Below are 6000 nucleotides of genomic sequence, written 5' to 3'. Positions count from 1 at the left end.
CCCTAATCTATCACCAATGGATTTCCTTTAACCCACTTAGGTCTCCTCCTTTGATTGTAATGTACAAAACAAGGTGAAGAACTGCCGTTCTCCAGAGCATTATCCCAGTCCAATGAGATTCTGCTTCCTGGCAGTTGTCAACAGTTTGGCTCAAATGAACTCACAAAAATTCCCCCCCCCCCTTTTTTTTTTTTAAGAAAAAAAGCCCAAACAGGAGAAGCAGTGTACAGGATAGTGCAAGATACTGCTGTGAGGCTTTACGAAGTTCATGATGCTTAGGCAGTTGAAGTTCATTGCAGAGATGCCGAAAGGGGAAAGAGGACTTGCCTTGCGAGGGGTCTGTCTTCCCTTCTCCATCCGCTCTGTCTCCCCAGGGCTGTCCCTGTCTCCCCGCGCGCTCCCACTCCATCTCGGTGGAGGGGAGAGGCGTCGCGGGGTCCCGGGCTCGCCCCGCGCCGCTGCAGTTGCGCGCGGCCGCCTCTAGATGGAACTTTCTCACCAACACAAGGCCCGGCCACGGCTGCCCCGGCGCCAGGAGGCGGGGCGCTCTGGCTCTCCCCGGGGCAGGTACGGGTTGCCTGGGCTGTAACTCGCGGGGAGGGCTGCGGAATGATTCTACAGTCAAAAGCCCGGAGGGTTTCCATTAGCTGGAGGCGAAGGGAATCCCGAGGTTTCCCTCAGGCTCGGAGCGCGAGTCCGCAGCAGGTCCTGCGCGCGCCTGCGGCTCCTTGATCAGCTCAATGCAAGCCGGTCACCACGACCGACTGCGCGCACCCCTGCGTGCCCTGCCCGAGCGGGACCGCCTCGGGTCCACCCCGAGTGCCGGGAGCTCGGTGAAAGGGTCCCCCCGAGTCTCGATGTCGAGGGTGGGGAGACTCGGACCAATGGCCGAACCGCGGGCGCGGCGGGGACCAACTTTGCAGGGCACCGCGCGACCGGCGGCCTCTACTGGGAACATCCCCGGAAAGTAAACGGGTGGCGGGACCCTTGCCCTCCGCTATGTCTTCTTCACGGGGACCCTTTCGGAGCTGGGCTCGCGGCCTCGACAGCGCGCTCCGGGTGGGTGGCCTCGCGCGGCGCCTGCCCGCGTGGGTCCGGGCTCAGCTCCTTCCCAGCCACGCTGCTCCTCCCCGCCCCCTCCCCGCCACTCCTTCCCCTCCCGCCGCCTTTGGGTCCTCCCTTTTCCGTAGGCGGGTGGGGTGATTTTAAAATCAGAACTGTTGACATTTCTGGTCCCCACGTCGCCGAGGGCTGAGCGATGTAGCGCGGAGGGGACTCCGCCGGGGCGAGCGTCCGCCTCCCTGCCGCGCCGGGGCAGCGCGGTGACCCCGAAATCCGGGGCCTCCCGCCCCTCGGGGTGCCTCCTCCTGCTCCCGAGGTGACTGGTTGGCGCGAAGCGATTGGCGACTCGGGGCGCGATTCTGGCCGCGGCTCCGCGCGCCGCACCGGGTGAATGGCCGCGGGCGGAGGACTGGAGGCGCCGCGCGCAGACCAATCGCGGCCGCGGGTGGGAGGATTTGTTATTCACATGGAAGAGACTTGGCGCCCGGCGGCCCCGCGCAGCCCTGCAGCCCCAGACCAGCCACAAGTGCGCCGCGGTGCTCGCCTCGAGCGGCGGTGGCGGCGGCGCGGACATGGAGCTGCGGCCCCCCGCCCGCTTCCGCACCGCGCCCTCTGCGGGGAGCAGGGTAAGACTCGCCGAGCGGCAGAGCCAGGGAGAGAGGAGAGCAAGTGCCGAACCACAGGGGCAAAGCTCCCACCCCAGCTGCCCCGCAACGCGGTGCTGGAGGAAAAAGGAGACCCCCGCCCCCCGAATTCACCCCTCTCTCCGTTTTCCTCTCTCAAACCGCTCCGTGGACGGCCGGCCAGGCGCACGGTCCCCGCTCAGACCACTTTAGAGAGGCGCTTTCCTGGGCACAGCCCCCTGGCCTGCGCGCCCGGAGTCCGGGGGAGAGCTGGCGGGCAGAGGTGATGGAATGGGGGGCGCGGGGGCGGAGGCAGCGGGGGGCGAGGGCTGGCCGGGCATTGGAGCTTGATTGGGTGTCTGTTGATCCTACGTTGCGAAGAGCCAGGCAGCCACCCCTCTTGTCTTCCCGTGATGACATTCCAGTGGAGAGGTTCAGAAAAGGGGGAGGCTTAGCTCGGAACTCCCACGGCTTGGAGAGGTGATCCCCCAAAAGTTTCGCCGGCGACTGGGAGCCTGAAGGGCGAGGGGCGGGGGCCGCGCCCGGGCTGCTCGGCCGGAGAGTGGGGCGGCGTTTCAGGCGCCCTTACTCCGCGGGCGCGCCCGGCGACCTCCTGGACCGGCCCTGGCGGAACCGGACCCGCCCGCGGGGATGCTGAGGTACCTCCGTTCCGTGAATCTAGCGGGTGGTATTCCTAAAGTTAGAGGCTGCTGGGATGCGTGGGGATGCGTGGGGGTAGCCCTGGTCTCCGGAGTGTGGGGCTGGGCGATGAATGCCTCCCCGGGACCCAGGGCAGGTGGGGGTCGCGGGACGAGCCCGGCGGCTTGGGGGCCCTGGAGACCCCCGCGTCCCCGCACGGCGTCTGCCTGCCAGGAGTTTGCGTTCTCCGAGGGAGCGCGGCGGGGCTGGGATTTCCGCGCCCCCCTTTTGAGGCTTTCCGGAAAACACTGGAGTTCCCTGTCCTGTTGGGGGAGGGGAGGGGAGGGATGGTTTTGAGGATCTCGAGTTTAAGAAACAAAGGCAGATGCTCGCGACAGCTCCCCGGGAGCACCTGCGGCCGGCGGCCCGTGTCGGGCAGATGCGTGGGGCGTGGGCGCGCGGGGAGGCCAGGTGCCGGCTTCCGGGCGCGCCCGGGGACCAGGCGGCGTGGGAAAGGCAGGAGTCGCCCGGGACTTCTCCCGAGACCCCGGAGGGGCTGCGAAGAAGAAGAAGGCAGGTGCAGCAGGGAGGAGGGGAGCGGGGCCGGGTGAGTGGCTGCGGGCTCAGAGGGAGGTAGAGATAGGGAACCTTCGGAGCCTGCCCAGAGCCGGTCCATCTGCTCAGCCAAGACCCGAGATTCCCTGGAGGTTCGTACAGTTGTCGAAAATGTAACACCGGGGCGAGGGTTGGCCCCTCCCCCTTCTCTCTCTATTTCTCTCTCTCTATTTCTCTCTCTCTATTTCTCTCTCTCTATTTCTCTCTCTCTATTTCTCTCTCTCTCTCTCTCTCTCTCTCTCTCTCTCTCTCTCTCTCTTTCTCTCTCTCTCTCTCTCCCCTCCCGCCGCCCTCCTCCCTCCCTCTCACACTCACCCCAAAACCGTCCATCTGACAGGTCCCTTTAGTCCAAATGAAATACAGAGGGACCTGCGACTCACCCAGGTGCGCAAGGCGGCACCCCACTCTTCATGGAATTGTTTTCCTCGGGGCCCAAACTGCAGAGCCGGGTCAGAGGGTGCCTGCGCACCCAGGATGCGGGGTGAAAATAGTCCCACCCGACAACCGCAGAAACCCAAACCTAGTCCTCGCAGCCCGTCCCGCCCGGGGTGGCCGGTGGGACTGGCCTGTTTGCTATTTGGGGGTGATCCTTTCCCACCGGCCTGGCGGCGTGGGAGTCTCACCATACCCAAGAATATGTTACGGTCTCCACCACTTACCCGGGCCCAATGCAAGTCCTGCCAACGAACAGAGTTGGAAAGCAGGGTTGGTGGTGGAAATACTGACAAGGAAAAATCATAAACCGGAGAACTACATTCCGATGATAGCTTGTATTTTGCTTGAAAGAAAAGAGAAAAAGAGCCACCAGCAGGTAGATCTTGGATAAACAGCTTATTGCACTTGACTGTAATTTCCATTTTCCGGTATGAAATTGTTTGTCAATAATTGCAAATGGCTACAGAAACCACTTCAGGTCCCCTCGGTCCCTTGCTTGTGAGCAATGTCCTGGAAGATCGCCGGAGGAGACTGAACTAGCTGGGTGACGCTCATTGCCTGCTTTTTGAAAATAGGTGGTTTGATAATTTTGAAGAGAAAAGCCATCCCCATCGGGGAAAACGAGTTAAGGTTTTTAAATGTCACTTTCTCATTTCAGATTCAACTACCTGAGATAGAGACAGAGGATTCTTGCCTTTAAACCAGGGAGTCGGGGAGGAACAGCCGAGGGAGGGGAGGCTCTCTGGGAGAGGATTTGCCCAGAATAAGGAAAAAGATGCTGAGAACACAGTTGCATTGTTCTGTGTGGGCTTGATTTGGTCGATTTGGTTTGTTAGCTAGCTCTGCCCTTCCCTGCTTCCGCTGTAAATGATGACGACTTGAGTAATTCCAAAAACTTCTAAATTTGAAAGGAACAGATAAAAGCATCAAGGAGTGCAGGAGAAAGTTAGAGGTCTGGAGCTGTGTGCTCTTTTCAGAGTTGGCTGCGCAGATTGGCGCTGTTACAGAGCTGGTGTAATTGGTATTTATGCAGCAAACAACCAGCTGACGTTCATGTTGGCAGTATCACATGCCAATCTTTGTGGGAAAATGTTCCATTGTCTTCAGGGCATGAGGCACAGAACACTGTACACACACACACACACACACACACACACACACACACACACATTCCTGGCAGCAGTGATGTTTCTCCTTCTGAGTTTCCTTCCCAACGTCTTCCTCCTGTAGTTAGAGTGCCCGAAGTGAAGGGGACCTTGCTGTAGTCTGAGGAGTGGAGTTACTCTGTCCCAGTATCTTAAGAAGATGCTGCCTGGATTTGTCTCTTAACTGGACTCACAGCAAAGACCTGGCTATGTCTGTACCTTTTGAACAGGCTTCCCAAGGTTCAGGAAGCTGTTACTGTTTTCCTGATAGAACCCAGGGAGTTTGTATCACCAGATACACACATGTAGTTTGCTCAGAGGGACAGTCACTCCATGTTGTTCCAGGAGAGGGTGTGAACAGAGAGCCAGTTGGATCCTATTGTTTTTATCCCAAGAGGGGGTTTTCTGTCTGCTAGGAAGTTAGATCCCTCCCTCCCTCCCTCCCTCCCTTCCTCCTTCCCCCCTTCTCCCTCCCTCTCTCCTTCCCTCTCTCCTTTCTTCTTTCCTTTTTACTTGGCTCTGAGAGGAGTTTTCTTTGATTTTCATTTCTACTTGCTGTTTTGACAACTTGTGACAAACTCATTCACTGACGAAGGACCTTGAGCATGATGCATTCTCATCCCAGGACCCGCTGATTTCAGGGCCGCTGTGAAGAGGCCCCTGACTCATGGTGATTCCCAGCTTTGGCTTGTTACATTGCAAGTCTTTATCATTATTAGAGACTTTTATTTGGTAAAGAAATGATGGATCTCCTGGAAAATATCTTACCAATGCAGATGTTCTAACTGGGGAAGATATTAATGCATCTGCTGGTTTTGATACCTGTTAGTGAATCTATTCTCTCCCTAGGCAGGGCCAGGGGAATGAGAGAACCTGGTCTTCAGATCATGACTTGTAGGACACATTAGCACTGAGGGAGGGAGGAGATCCACCTGGGGGAGGAAGGAACAGGTGAGCAGAAGTGGACGATGTGGGACAGGCCAAGAAGAGTTCATGGAGATTATTGAGCACCTGCGTTGCCACTTGCATGCTTTTTCAGACAAGGTTATGCCTAAAGATAGAAATCTGCTGGCTGCTTATTGACTAACGCTTCCAGTGGTAATGACCCTTAGTGGTAGACGCCCTGCATTGTATTCTGCATATGACTTAGGAGGGTTTCTTGTTGTCTCTTCTCACTGTGGAAGAATACCTTGTCACCACCTCCTTCAGCATAGACATTGGATGCTCTAAGTGTCCATGACCCCAGCTGTCCAGGTCAGGTATTGCAATTCTATTGACTTTATTTTCTTGTGTCCTTTCCAGTTTTCCTTCAATTTCCTTTGATTTCTTGGACACATGACTTGTTAAGATCTCATTAGCCCTGAGTGTGATGGGAAAGGGACTTTTTTAGCTATTCCAAGCACAATGCACCTGCAAAATATGTGAGTTCTAGGAATGATTGCTTAAAAAAAAATAGTACCCCAATACATTCTGAAAGTATC

General features: G+C 57.4%; 1 protein-coding gene across 1 annotated transcript in view; it reads left to right on the top strand.

The window, feature by feature from the left end:
• Window positions 1–1186: 1186 nt before the first annotated feature.
• GRM8 (glutamate metabotropic receptor 8) overlaps window positions 1187–6000 on the top strand; it is a 742523-nt gene continuing 737709 nt past the window's right edge. The window contains exon 1 of the mRNA XM_081102565.1: window positions 1187–1688. The gene's annotated coding sequence lies outside the window, so the exon portion shown is untranslated. The remainder of the gene's footprint in view (window positions 1689–6000) is intronic.

Source organism: Myotis nattereri, assembly GCF_964212035.1.
Source record: "Myotis nattereri genome assembly, chromosome: 11".
Lineage (NCBI taxonomy): Eukaryota > Metazoa > Chordata > Mammalia > Chiroptera > Vespertilionidae > Myotis > Myotis nattereri.
Note: the sequence above shows the minus strand (reverse complement) of the source record. Positions and strands in the feature narration are given on the sequence as shown.